Source organism: Taudactylus pleione, unplaced genomic scaffold (genome assembly GCF_031769625.1).
Source record: "Taudactylus pleione unplaced genomic scaffold, aTauple2 ptg000393l, whole genome shotgun sequence".
Classification (NCBI taxonomy): Eukaryota; Metazoa; Chordata; class Amphibia; order Anura; family Myobatrachidae; genus Taudactylus; species Taudactylus pleione.
Genome location: NW_028284794.1, coordinates 5,469,741 through 5,484,087, shown reverse-complemented (window position 1 = coordinate 5,484,087; position 14,347 = coordinate 5,469,741). Strand labels below are relative to the sequence as shown.

At 51.7% G+C, this 14,347-nt stretch overlaps 1 protein-coding gene across 4 annotated transcripts in view; it reads left to right on the top strand.

Moving 5' to 3' along the window:
- The window catches only part of STAG3 (STAG3 cohesin complex component), a 183,949-nt gene that overhangs the window by 106,092 nt on the left and 63,510 nt on the right, over nt 1-14,347 (top strand). The window lies entirely within an intron of this gene.

Sequence of the window (14,347 nt, the reverse complement as noted above, 5' to 3'; positions counted from 1 at the left end):
AGTACAATACACTACAGGACCAGGACATGGATAACAAGAGATATGGTAAGAACTTACCTTTGTTATCTCTGTTTCTACGAAGTCCATAGGGTCCACAGGGTTGACCTTGGGTATAGGTTGGGAACCAAATCCGGGCACCACGCAGTTAAAGCTTTTAGCTCCCAGGATGCACTTGGGTCCACTCTCCCTATAACCCCACCCCCAGCCAGAGGCACCTCAGTTTGTAAGTAGCCAAAGGCCGGAGGAGGAGAAAAAAAGAGAGAAAACTGGAACACTCGATAACCATACTCACAGAAATGGGAGACGGAAAACCGGTGACCAGTCACACAGCCCATTTGAAGCCAGGTGCGTCAGGGCGGGCGCCCTGTGGACCCTATGGACTTCGTAGAAACAGAGATAACAAAGGTAAGTTCTTACCATATCTCTTGTTTTCTACTTCAGGGTCCATAGGGGGTCCACAGGGTTGACCTTGGGGATGTCCCAAAGCAGTTCAACCAAGGGAGGGGACGCTCCTGTGCTGAGAGGAGAATCCGCCGCCAAAAAGGAAGCATCCTGAGAGGCAAAGGAAAACAATGCCTAGAACCTTAAAAAGGTGTAGACAGAAGACCAGGTGGCCACCTAGCAAGGCAAACCAGCCAAGGTGCCACCGCGAGCCACCCACGAGGGTTACATGGCCCGAGAAAAAAAACAAGCAGCAACAACAGAAAGGCCTACCCATGGGTAGGCCCCTGAAGAAGACATACGAGGCCGTCCAGCCAACATATGGCCATAGGCCGGCCATCCTTTCCTGTTAAAACCAGAAATCTCAGACCACCAATAAGGAGTCCGATTTCCGTCAGGAACTTGAATGGATCACATAAATCCACAGAGGCCGGACCACAGTCAATGAGGCCACACCAGCCGAGAGGACTGGGGACTGAATGGCCGCACCATAAGTTCCAGAATAATATGGAACCTGAAAATCACTAAGAAGAAACACAGGGTGAGAGCAACTCACACCCTGACAAGATGCCCTCCAGAAGAGGGAGCCACATGAGAACGCTCCCAATTCCGACACTCACCTGGTTGATATAAACTCCCTGATAGAAAGAGAGAAAGCCAAAGCAATAGACCATGTAATGGCTATCACAACCAGCGGTTCCATTAACTTTCCCCGGAGTTAACGAAGAACCACTCCTAACTCCCAAGGAGACCCTAGGGAGGACAAATGGAGGCATAATCCAGAGAACACTCCAAAGGATGAACTGGATATCAGAGCGGAGCAATTCCATAACCTAATCATACTGACAGTGTAGAGATCTGCACTGTCAGGAAGGCCAGGCCGAGGGAGAAACCCAAGCCAGCCGGAAGGAATGCCAGAAAATCTGGAAATCCTGGACACCAGAGGTTCGTATTGATAGGTATAATACCATAAGAATTATGGCTGCCACAGATTGTGGTAGGTCCCAGCAAAAGCTGATCCATGTGCTCCAATCATTCCAACGATGACAAAGCCATGGAAGCCGTAAGACCACTATAGGGACGTAGTCAAAGACAAACGACCCAGGTCCAAGGCAAACCCCAGGACCCTGAGACAACAGGTCTGGGTAGCGAAGCATCAGGAATGGAGTATCGATGGAGAGACTCCGAAAAACCAAGTACCCCTGACATCTGGGGCAATCAGGAGCCACCAGCAGGAAAGCATCTCTGTCTCTATTGAAACACTTCCCTCGAGGAAGAATGGAGACTGGAGAACACAGGTACGCAAATTGGAAGAACCCCTTCACCGACAAAGAGTCACTGAAGGTTGCTTCAGAATCCCCAGAGTTGGACTGTAACACCATAGTGTGATAGAGTCAGAAGGCCATGAGTGTCACCTCAGGAGGGCCCCCCCCCCCTGCTCACCAGGAGATGAAACCTCTCTTGGGGAAGAGACTAGTCCCCGGGATGCACGTCGTAACGGCTGAGGACTCCCGCTTCCCAATGGAGAGCACCCGAAATGAACACTGTCGAGATGGTCGGGAGGAGACCCTCAGACAATTCCCGAATGTATGACATACCTGACATTGCCACCCAACGAACAGTATTGCTAAAAAGGAAGCCACTGTTCTGACCCTGTCGGACTGAACTTTTTCAGGTTCACCTGGAAACAAGGGCTATGCCAGAGTGAAGCCCAAGACAGGCTAAAGTTCCAACAAGTTAATTGACAGGGTGGAATCGACAGACATCCAATTGCACTGAAATGGATGCGAACCAGACACTGTCCTTAGCAAAGAATACCCTGGACGAGATGGCCATAGTCACCCGAAAAGGGACCGACTTGCCTCCGGGGAGAGCATCATCGTTTGAACAGTGATCCGACAGAAAAAACTCGTTCCATCTGTAGATAATCCAATTATGGAAAGGCCTGGAATGGAACTGAGCCCATTCCACCCTTCCAAAGGCAGACACTGAATAGTGGACCATGCATCCCAGAGTGTAAAGACATATGGCGACTGCGCAGACATCCATGTACTCCTAATGGAAGAGTGGAGATGCCGTCTTAAGCCAGAAGAATTCTCAGATTTTGAGAATCCAGCAGGGCTCCTAGGTGAAGAATACCCAGAGAGGGATGCAGGGAGGACTTTTTTCCCCTTGATTAAACGTCTGCACCCTGAAGAACCCACAGTCAACCAGACCCGGCTGTAAAGTACCCCGGTGATCCTGCTAAGAGCAGGAGGCCATCCAGGTACAGGAGCATTGGGATATACTGAACAGAAGAACTGTCAGAAAATCCCAAATGCTGGTAAACCCCTGTGGGACTGAGATCAGTCCCAACAGGCAGAGCCCGAAAAATCGTAAGTGCTGTGATACAGCAAACCTCAGTCCATGCTGAGGTAAGGTCTCTGTAAGTACCCGTAGGCACGCGTCCTGTATATCCAGTGATACCATAAAGTCCCCGGGTTCCAAACATAGTATGATGGAGCATAGGGATTGCTTCCTGAACCCAGGTAGCTTTAGGAACTGGTTCGGGGAATTGAGACAGAGAATAGGCCAAAGAGGACCATTCAGCCACCGCACCAGAAAGAAAGCAGAACAACCAGTCCCTCGCTGAGAAAGTGGGGATGGCCCAATTAGCTCCGCTTACCGCAACAACTGTATAGCTTTCTGGATTTGTAAGGCCCTGTTCCGAATAAGGGCCTGCGTACCATCACATGGAAATAGGCCGCCTGAGCAAAGAGAGGGCGTACCCTCCTACCCACGTAGCCGTGGCAACTAGACACTAGTACCGGGCAAACTGAGAAATCGCCATCTCCCAGTGGTAGGCCTGTCTCGTCAGGCTGACGATATATCCGTTGGTTCAGAAGCAGGATCGGCTGGCAGTCCAGGCCTGCTCGGAACTGGATATGTCAGCCCTTGTAAAGGCCGACAGTCTATGAAAAAACAGACCTTTAGGCTGACCCAGAGGACAAAAAGACTTAATAGTCTGAGGCCCCGTAGTGAGCATAGCTGACGGCGGGAAATTTGTACTGCCACTGTCAAGGTCAGATATACCCTATAGATGGTATCTGCACCTCTGCATTCCCAGAGCGCAGCCATAGGGTATTACGGAGGATACCGTCGCAGCCGGAACTCTGAAAGTTTGGAGCTGGTATCCAATATAGGCATGTCCACCTTTGACAACTGCATATATTACGTGAGCGACCAAATACACTTGAACCCCAGACGTGTTGGAGGGGAAAAACATTACAAATACATCAGCTCAGTATGCAATAGTATTACCCATCCTACCATGGCTATAGCATGGTTGCTTAACAACCCCTGAAAGCGAGTATACTGATTTCAGGCAGAGTTACCACCTACGGATCAGAAGAATCCGACCACGCAGGAATGGGATGCGTAGTAACGTCTGTAATCCGACGAGTAACACGCCCATCCACCCCAGGAGGGGCTCATGATGACCCTCAGGGAATTTGGGACAGGAGACCAAACACTGTTGTAATACCTCATATCTGGCAACAGCCAGAGTCCCGCCCTGCGATCCACCCGCTAGTCAGCAACAGGGACCCAGAATGCACGTAATACTGAGGGTGTATGATACAGGTGCAGGTCAACATTCACTCTAACCAGAATGGACCTGCTACCAGCCCGAAAGCAGGGATAATAATACTTGAGATAGGCTTCCCCCCCGTGTAAGAGGGAAAGAGCCCAAAACAGTATCCAGTTCACGGTAGAGCCAAGTGGGAAGTAACCACAGGGCGTCAACCACGCCAATTTGCGTTTCATAGAAAAACGACTTCCACCCAGGGTGGCTGTTGTGGTAATCCCTGCAAGGGGCATGACAGACTATTGTGGCACCAGGGGGAATTCATATACTCGAAAAAACCCCTGTAGGGAGCGGTAGTCTGTGTCACAGGGGAAGAGTGCAAGAAACTGCGAGATACCCTGAGTTGAAAAGGGCAGTATGGTGAAGTAACCCCAAGTGAGGTACAACAATGGGGCCCGCCCGGCGATCCGCAATTAAGAGGATCCCGAGAAAACAAACAGCCCAAGGGGGTCGTGAAAGGGACCGGCACCCGATGACGCCACATACAGAACCCTTTAAGAGTTAAATCCTCCGCACTAACACCTGCAGCACATGGCTTGCAGGATAGTAAAAATGGGTGCAGTATAACGCTCTATCTCCTGGTCAGACATATCTGACCAAGCCTTGTGATCAAGCAGCGCTATACTGGTCTTGACTGAAACTAAAAATTAGCTGCAGGGACCCATTTTCAGCGTATGCAACACACAGTTCCACTCAAAATATGGCAACGTGCAGCACGCAACAGTATGTGACAAACCTCACAAATATTAACAAGTATATAAATGTGAGGTCTCAGAACCACCCCAAGTACAGCTGTATCAGGGCAGATAAGGAAAGGGATAGATATACACTGACAGGTGAGAGAATAAAGTACAGTCAGCACTAGCATAAGTCACATACAATGCAGATATATACATATATACATAAACATGTCATATAATATACTGCACTATTACACTGCATGCAACTTACCCAGATTCAGTGTCTGGGAAGGCTACAGCGCTGTGTACACTGACCTAATGGTGAGGTACGCAGGGGGACTGGACTCACTGCCATCTCCAGAGATTTCTGCTGCACCACAGATAAAATGGCCGCTGGAGACCTCAGAAGAAGCGTGGCCCGCGGAGGAAGCAGCTCAGCGACGCCAGACTATGGATACTGAAAGGCGCGCTGAGCTGAGGGGAGGAGCCGCTGTAACAGGGAAGGCTGTCTCCCCTGGCCGGCTATTAACCCCCGGGACGCCGGCTCCCTGCACCGAACACTAAGTCCCTGGTGGTCTAGTGGACACACGGGGTATGGGGGGCCCGCCGCCACTGCCGGCGCCTCCGGTCTGTCCCCAGAGACCGGAGGCACAGGACTGCATTTCAAATGCGCGGATCACCGCAAGCGGTGACCCGCGCCTTACCTGCTCCCCGTGAATCCGGCAGCAGTCCTGGGCGCCCGCAGAGTCCGGCTAGTACAGACTCTGGGGTCCCGCTGAGATCCCCAGATCTGTACTGGCGTCTCAGCGCCAGCGGGGTGACGGAGCGGCAGCTTAGACGTCCTATGGACAGTCTGACGCTGCCGCTCTGAAGAATCCAAAGGAAAAATAAAAAACTCTGTCCTTCAGAAAAAATAAAGCTTAGGGGCTGCTAATCAGCTCCCCACTGCACTAAACGGTGACCCGACTCCGGCCGGGCACAACTTAAACTGAGGTGCCTCTGGCTGGGGGTGGGGTTATAGGGAGAGTGGACCCAAGTGCATCCTGGGAGCTAAAAGCTTTAACTGCGTGGTGCCCGGATTTGGTTCCCAACCTATACCCAAGGTCAACCCTGTGGACCCCCTATGGACCCTGAAGTAGAAAATATATATATTGCTACATTAGCGACCATAACACCCAGATAAGCAACAGAGCATAAACAACCAAGTGTTAGGTGCCCTAGTGGTGAGTAAGAAGTAGATAAAATTAAAGTAGGGAGAAGTACAAGAGGGTAGAGGGCCCTGCTCGTAAGAGCTTACATATCTATTCGGATTGGCGACAGCTGAGACCCCCTCAGTTTCTTCCACTGATTTCCCAAGGGATTGTTTAGACAAATCCATATCACCTTGTAGTTTGCTTATTGTAAATACAGAGCTTTGGCCATAACTGCAATATCTTCCCGTCCATACAGATGTGTCCTTACAATGTTTTGCTAAAATCGCACAAAAGACCCCCATTGTGCCATAGTATTGGATACAGTGGCGCCCCATGTCATAGGCTGTTTGTTTCTATAAAACAGCAGTATCAGTTGAGCAAAATTCAAACAAATAATTGCATGAAAATAGCATAATAGCAAAAAAAAAAGTAGCATAATGTTAGGGGAAAAGTAGCAAAAAGCGTGTAGACTAATCAGTATTGCTTTCTATACAGAAGACTGACAACGCAGCTAAATGTGGTAAAACATGTTGTCACGCTGTACATTGTTGTTTGTCATGTAAGTCATTGATGACTGTGGCCCTGATTCAGAGCCGCTCGCTCTGACAGAGTGCTCGCTCTGAATCAGGGCCGGGCATTATTTTTTTAGAACGGCCTCCTGGACGCTCGCAAAGCTGTTGGTGACCACCCACAGCTATAGCGAGCGGCCATGATGATGGTCGCGATGGTCAAGACCATCGCGACCATCGGGCTTGCGACGAGACCCATGTGGTAGTGTCTCGTGGCCGCAAGCCCCGGAGAGCTTCTGGCTCTCACAGAGCCGGAAGCTCTCCACTGACATCACTTGTGATGTCAGTGGGGCCGGCCCCAAACGGTAGGCGTTCTCATGGGAACGCCTCCGTTTGGGCAGCCACCCCCCCCCCCCCCCCCGGCCCGCCCACCAAAGGGGGCGAGCTGTCACTCCAAATCGACAGCTCACCCCATTTGTTGCGAGACCCGGAGTGACGTAGTGCCCGTCGCTATCCGGGTCTCGCGCATGCGCACGACGGAGCCGGCTCCGTCGTGCGCATGCGCTCTGGGCCACCATCGACCCGGTTGCGAGCGCTCAGCGCTTGCGACCGGGTCTGAATCAGGCCCTGTTTTACATGTATGACATGATTTTTCCATGTTTGGCAGTCTTCTGTATACACAGTAATGTGGATTAGGCTGAACGCTCTTTGCAACTACTTATGCAAATATCTGTGCAAATTTTGCGCAATTGAAAGTGCTATGTTAGGTGTAGTACAGCACTGACGGCAGTGCGAAAATACTGTACACTCGTGAAATCTTAGTGCGGGACCTGGCACCACTCCATTGAATGTGTCGCACCGAGAGCAAAGCAGAGTGAGGATACTTCTGCGTGTAGCCACAATGGGCAGATACTAGCAATCTTCAGTCATACTAAATGTCCCGATCCCGTGTCCGATGACCGCACACGTACACGACAATATCGGTCACCAGCCGGCTGTATTTTTCTACAGTTTGGGCTAATTTGAGGTAATTTCGCCAAATCAGCGCAAATAACGGCTTTGTGGCCTACTTTACGATCTCAGGGCCTGATTCATTAAGGATCGCAACTACAACAGCGCTCGCAGTTGGCCGATTGTTGCGTATTGGGCATGCGTATTCATCGCAGTGTGGGAAGGCACCACTTTGATCAAGCAGAGCAATCGCAGAGTGATTGACAGGCAGTTAGCATTTGGGGGTGGTCGGAGAAACACAGGCGCGCCTGTCCGTTTGAACGCCGCTGAGTGGGCGTGCATAAATTAGCCATTGCAACTGCATACGCAGCTTGAGTATTCACTGCGTGCAACGAGGTCAGCAATTTCTAAGTAAGGTCAGGGCTGCAGTAATCCTACGTCAGGGGCCGATGGTACTCGTCGTTACCGATGTTTGTGGAGGTTTGCAATTACAGACGTGAGATAGCGGTAGTGGGAGGCAGTGGGCGTCTCTATGCTGGCAGTGTGACGGCATTGCAGAAACATTCATAAGCATATTTCCACAGCATACCTGTGGGCGATTAGAGGTGCGATCGCAATAGCGATCTTTATTGAATCAGGCCCTCAGATTTATTTCTACTTCAGGGTCCATAGGGGGTCCACAGGGTTGACCTTGGGGTTATAGCTGGAACAGGATCCATGGGCACCACACAGTTAAGCTTTTAGCTCCCAGGATGCACTTGGGTCCTCCTCTATACCCCGCCCCCGAGCCACAGGCACCTCAGTGTAAGCTGGTGCCCGGCCGGAGTCGGTCACCGCGCAGGGGGGCTGCAGGGGCAGCCCCCAGAAGCTTTTTATTTTAAGTTAAATTTTATTTTTAATCTATTTTTACTACAGACGGCAGCGAAGGGCTGTCTGTACAGACGCCCACGCTGCCGCTCTGATCCCCGACTGGCGCCGCGACGCCAGTACTGATCTGGGGATCGCGGCGGGAGGACAGAGTCCGTACTAGCCGGACTCTGTCTACCTCCCAGGACTGCTGCCGGAGTCGCCGGGGATTCAGGTAAGCCGCGCGTCGCTGGCTAGCGGCGGCGCGCGGAATGCCTTAAATGCAGTCCTTTAGCCTCCGGTCCTGGGGACAGACCGGAGGCTGCTGGCAGTGGCGGCGGGCCCCCCCCATAACCCGTGGGACCACTAGACCACCAGGGATAACCGGCAAGCGGGAAGCCAGCATCCCTGGGGTTAATGGCCAGCCAGGGGAGGAAGCCTTCCCTGTCAGCGGCTCCTCCCCTCAGCTCAGCGCGCCTTTCAGCACGCAGTCTGGCGTCGCTGAGCTGCAGATTCCTCGGCCACTCCTCCTCTGAGGTCTCCAGCGGCCATTTTCCCAGTGGCAGCGCAGATCTCAGGGAGCACGCGGACCGGTCCCCCTGTGTACCTCTCCCTTGATTAAGGACAGCGTACACAGCAACTATAGCCCTCCCAGACACTGAATCTGGGCAGGTTGATTGTAGTGTAAAGGTGCAGTGAGTATTTCTACTTCAGGGTCCATAGGGGGTCCACAGGGTTGACCTTGGGGTATAGGTTGGGAACCAAATCCGGGCACCACGCAGTTAAAGCTTTTAGCTCCCAGGATGCACTGGGTCCACTCTCCCTATAACCCCACCCCCAAGCCAGAGGCACCTCAGTTTAAGTTGGTGCCCGGCCGGAGTCGGGTCACCGTTAGCGCAGGGGGAGCTGATTAGCAGCCCCTAAGCTTTATTTTTTCTGAAGGACAGAGTTTTTTATTTTTCCTTTGGATTCTTCAGAGCGGCAGCGTCGGACTGTCCATAGGACGTCTAAGCTGCCGCTCCGTCACCCCGCTGGCGCTGAGACGCCAGTACAGATCTGGGGATCTCAGCGGGACCCCAGAGTCTGTACTAGCCGGACTCTGCGGGCGCCCAGGACTGCTGCCGGATCCACGGGGAGCAGGTAAGGTCGCGGATCACCGCTTGCGGTGATCCGCGCATTTCAAATGCAGTCCTGTGCCTCCGGTCTCAGGGGACAGACCGGAGGCGCCGGCAGTGGCGGCGGGCCCCCCATACCCCGTGTGTCCACTAGACCACCAGGGACTTAACGATCGGTGCAGGGAGCCGGCGTCCCGGGAGGTTAATAGCCGGCCAGGGGAGGCAGCCTTCCCTGTTACAGCGGCTCCTCCCCTCAGCTCAGCGCGCCTTTCAGTATCCATAGTCTGGCGTCGCTGAGCTGCTTCCTCCGCGGGCCACGCTTCCTCTGAGGTCTCCAGCGGCCATTTTATCTCTGTGGTGCAGCAGAAATCTCTCAGGATGGCAGTGAGTCCAGTCCCCCTGCGTACCTCACCATCAGGTCAGTGTACACAGCGCTGTAGCCTTCCCAGACACTGAATCTGGGCAGTTGAATGCAGTGTAATAGTGCAGTATATTATATGACATGTTTATGTATATATGTATATATCTGCATTGTATGTGACTTATGCTAGTGCTGACTGTACTTTATTCTCTCACCTGTCAGTGTATATCTATCCCTTTTCTTTATCTGCCCTAATACAGCTGTACTTAGGGTGGTTCTGAGACCTCACATTTATATACTTGTTAATATTTGTGTGGTTTGTCACATACTGTTGCGTGCTGCACGTTGCCATATTTTAGATGGAACTGTGTGTTGCATACGCTGAAAATGGGTCCCTGCAGCTAATTTTTGGCATCAGTCAGGACCAGTATAGTGCTGCTTAATATTTCCGCCAAGATTGGTCAGATATGTCTGACCAGGAGATAGAGCGTTATACTGCACCCATTTTTACTATCCTGCAAGCCATGTGCTGCAGGTGTTAGTGCGGAGGATTTGACTCATAAAGGGTTCTGTATGTGGCGTCATCTGGTGCCGGCCTCTTTCACGACCCCCTTGGGCGGTTTGTTTTCTCGGGATCCTCTCAATTGCGGATCGCCGGGCGGGCCCCATTGTTGTACCTCACTTGGGGTTACTTCACCATACTGCCCTTTTCATCTCAGGGTATCTCGCAGCTTCTTGCACTCTTCCCCTGTGACACAGACTACCGCTCCCTGCAGGGGTTTTTCGCAGTATATGAATTCCCCCTGGTGCCACAATAGTCTGTCATTCCCCTTGCAGGGATTACCACAACAGCCACCCTGGGTGGATGTCGTTTTCTACGAAACGCTAATTGGCGTGGTTGACGCCCTGTGGTTACTTCCCAGTTGGCTCTGCCGTGAACTGGGTACTGTTCGGGGCTCTTTCCCTCTTACACGGGGGGAAGCCTATTTCAGGTATTATTATCCCTGCTTTAGGGCTGGTAGCAGGTCCATTCTGGTTAGAGTGAATGTTGACCTGCACCTGTATCATACACCCTCAGTATTGCGTGCCTTCGGGTTACCTGTTGCTGACTAGCGGGTGGATCGCATAGCGGGACTCTGGCTGTTGCCAGATAGGAGGTGTTACAACAGTGTTTGGCCTCCTGTCCCAAATTCCCTGAGGGTCATCACGAGCCCCTCCTGGGGGGGATGGGCGTGTTACTCGTCTGATTACAGACGTTACTACGCCTCCCATTCCTGCGTGGTCGGATTCTTCGGATCCGTAGGTGGTAACTCTGCCTGAAATCAGTATACTTGCTTTCAGGAGTTGTTACCCATCCTACCATGGCTATAGCATGGTTGGTTAATACTATTGCATATTGGGTTGATGCATTTGTAACGTTTTTTCCCCTCCAACACGTCGGGGGTTCAAATGTATTTGGTCGCTCAGGTAATATATGCAGTTGTCATAGGTGGACATGCCTATATTGGATACCAGTCTCCTAACTTTCAGAGTTCCGGCTGCGACTGTATCCTCCGTAATACCCTATGGCTGCGCTCTGAGAATGCAGAGGTGCAGATACCATCTTTAGGGTTGATATTGTTTGGTCCTGACCTTGACAAGATTGTAGTAACATTGGCAGTATTACTAACGACAAGTTTACCGTTTTCAGCTATGCACACTACAAGGCCTCAGACTAAGTCTGTTAAGTCTTTTTTGTCCTCTGGGTCAGCCTAAAGGTCTGTTTCTTCGTAGACTGTCGGCATCTACAAGGGCCGACATATCCAGTACCGAGCAGGCCTGGACTGCCAGCCGATCCTGCTTCTGAACCTACGGATATCTCTTCAGTCTGACGGGACAGGCCTACAACTGGGAGATACCGATTTTCTCAGTTCGCCCGGTATTAGTGTCAAGTTGCCGCGGCTACGTGGGTAGGAGGGTACGCCCTCTTTACAAGGGCCTTACAGATCCAGAAAGCTATGCAGTTGTTGCGGTAAGCGGAGCTAATTGGGCCATCCCCACTATCTCAGTGAGGGACTGGTTGTTCTGTTTTCTTTCTGGTGCGGTGGCTGAATGGTCCTCTTTGGCCTGTTCTCTGTCTCAATTCCCTGAACCAGTTCCTAAAGCTACCTGGGCTCAGGAGGAAATCCCTATGCTCCATCATACGATGTTTGGAACCTGGGGACTTTAGGGTATCAATGGATATACAGGACGCGTGCCTACGGGTACTTACAGAGACCTTTCCTCAGCATGGGCTGAGGTTTGCTGTATCACAGCAACACTTACAATTTTTCGGGCTCTGCCTGTTGGGACTGTCCTCAGCCCCACAGGGGTTTACCAGCGTTTTGGATTTTCTGTCAGTTCTTCTGTTCAGTATATCCCAATGCTCCTGTACCTGGACGGCCTCCTGCTCTTAGCGGGATCACCGGGGTACTTTACGGCCAGGTCAGGATGACTGTGGCTTCTTCAGGGTGCAGACGTTTAATCAACGGGGAAAAAGTCCTCCCTGCATCCCTCTCTGGGTATTCTTCATCTAGGATCCCTGCTGGATTCTCAGAATCTGAGAATTCTTCTGGCGTAAGACGGAATCTCCTCTCTTCCATTAGGAGTACATGGTTGTCTGCGCAGTCGACAGATGTCTTTACACTCTGGGATGCATGGTGGAATGGGCTCAGTTCCATTCCAGGCCTTTCCATAATTGGCTCATCTCCAGATGGAATGAGTTTTTTCTGTCGGATAACTGTTCAAACGATGATGCTCTCTCCGGAGGCAAGTCGGTCCCTGTCCGGGTGGCTATGGCCATCTCGTCCAGGGTTTTCTTTGCTAGGGACAGTGTCTGGACCGAATCCTTTTCAGTGCAGTTGGACGTCTGTCGATTCCACCCTGTCAATTAACTTACTCTGGCATAACTCTTGTTTCCCGGTGAACCTGAAAAGGTTCAGTCCGACAGGGTCAGGACAGTGGCTTCCTTTTTAGCAACACTGTTCGTTGGGTGGCAATGACAGGTATGTCACATATTCGGACATAGTCCGAGGGTCTCCTCCCGACCATCTCGGCAGCGTTCATTTCAGGAGCTCTCCATTGGGAAGCGGGAGTCCTCAGCCGTCACGACGTGCATCCCGGGGACTAGTCTCTTCCCCAAGAGAGGTTTCATCTCCTGGTGAGCAGGGGGGGCCCCCCTGAGGTGACCCTCATGGCCTTCTGACTTTATCACACTATGGTGTTACAGTTCAGCTCTGGGGATTCTGAAGCAAACTTCAGCGACTCTTTGTCGGTGAAGTGGTCCTTCCACTTTGTGTACCTGTGTTCTCCGGTCTCCCTTCTTCCTCGAGGTCTTTGGAAGTGTTTTCAATCGAGACGGAGATGCTTTCCTGCTGGTGGCTCCTGATTGCCCCAGATGTCAGGGGTACTTGGATCTTCGGAGTCTCTACATCGATACTCCATCCCTGATGCTTCACTGCCCGGACCTGTTGTCTCAGGGTCCTTGGTTTTGCCTTGGACCTGGGTCGTTTGTCTTTGACTGTGTCCTTACAGTGGTCTTACGGCTTCCCTGGCTTTGTCATCGTTGGAATGATTAGAGCACATGGATCAGCTTTTGCTGGGACCTACCACAAACTGTGGCAGCCATAAATCTTATGGTATTGTACCTGTCGATACAATCCTCCGGTGTCCAGGATTTCCAGATATTCTGGCATTCCTTCCGGCTGGCTTGGGTTTCACACTTGGCCTGGTCTTCCTGACAGTGCGGATCTCTACACTGTCAGTATGGTTAAGATATGGAATTGCTTCACTCTGGTATCCAGTTCATCCTTTGGAGTGTTTTCTTGATTATGCCTCCATTTGTCCTCCCTAGGGACTCCTTGGGAGTAAGTAGTGGTTCTTCGTTACCTCCGGGGACAGTCAATGGAACCGCTGGTTGTGATAGCCATTACATGGTCTATTGCTTAGGCTCTCTCTTTCTCTCAGGGTGTTTATATCAACCAGGAGAGTGTCTGAATTGGGAGCGTTCTCATGTGGCTCCCTCTTCTGGAGGGCATCATGTCAGGGTGGGAGTTGCTCTCGCCCTGTGTTTCTTCTTAGTGGTTTTCAGGTTCCATATTATTCTGGAACTTATGGTACGGCCATTCTGTCCCCAGTCCTCTCGGCTGGTGTGGCCTCATTGACTGTGGTCTGGCCTCTTTGGATTTATGTGATCCGTTCAGGTTCCTTACGGAAATCGGACTCCTTATTGGTGGTCTGAGATTTCTGGTTTTCACAGGAAAGGATGGCCGGCCTATAACCAAATGTTGACTTGGATGGCCTCGTAGGTCTTCCTCAGGGGCCTACCCATGGGTAGGCCTTCCTGTTGTTGATGCTTGTTTTTTCTCGGGCCATGTGACCCTCGTGTGCGGCTCGCTGTGGCGCCTCGGCTGTTTTGCCTTACTAGGTGGCCACGTGGTCTTCTGTCCACACCTTTTTAAGGTTCTAGGCATTGGTTTCCTTTGCCTCTCAGGATGCTTCCTTTTTGGCAACGGATTCTCCTCTCAGCACAGGAGCGTCCCCACCCTTGGTTGAACTGCTTTGGGACATCCCCAAGGTCAACCCTGTGGACCCCCTATGGACCCTGAA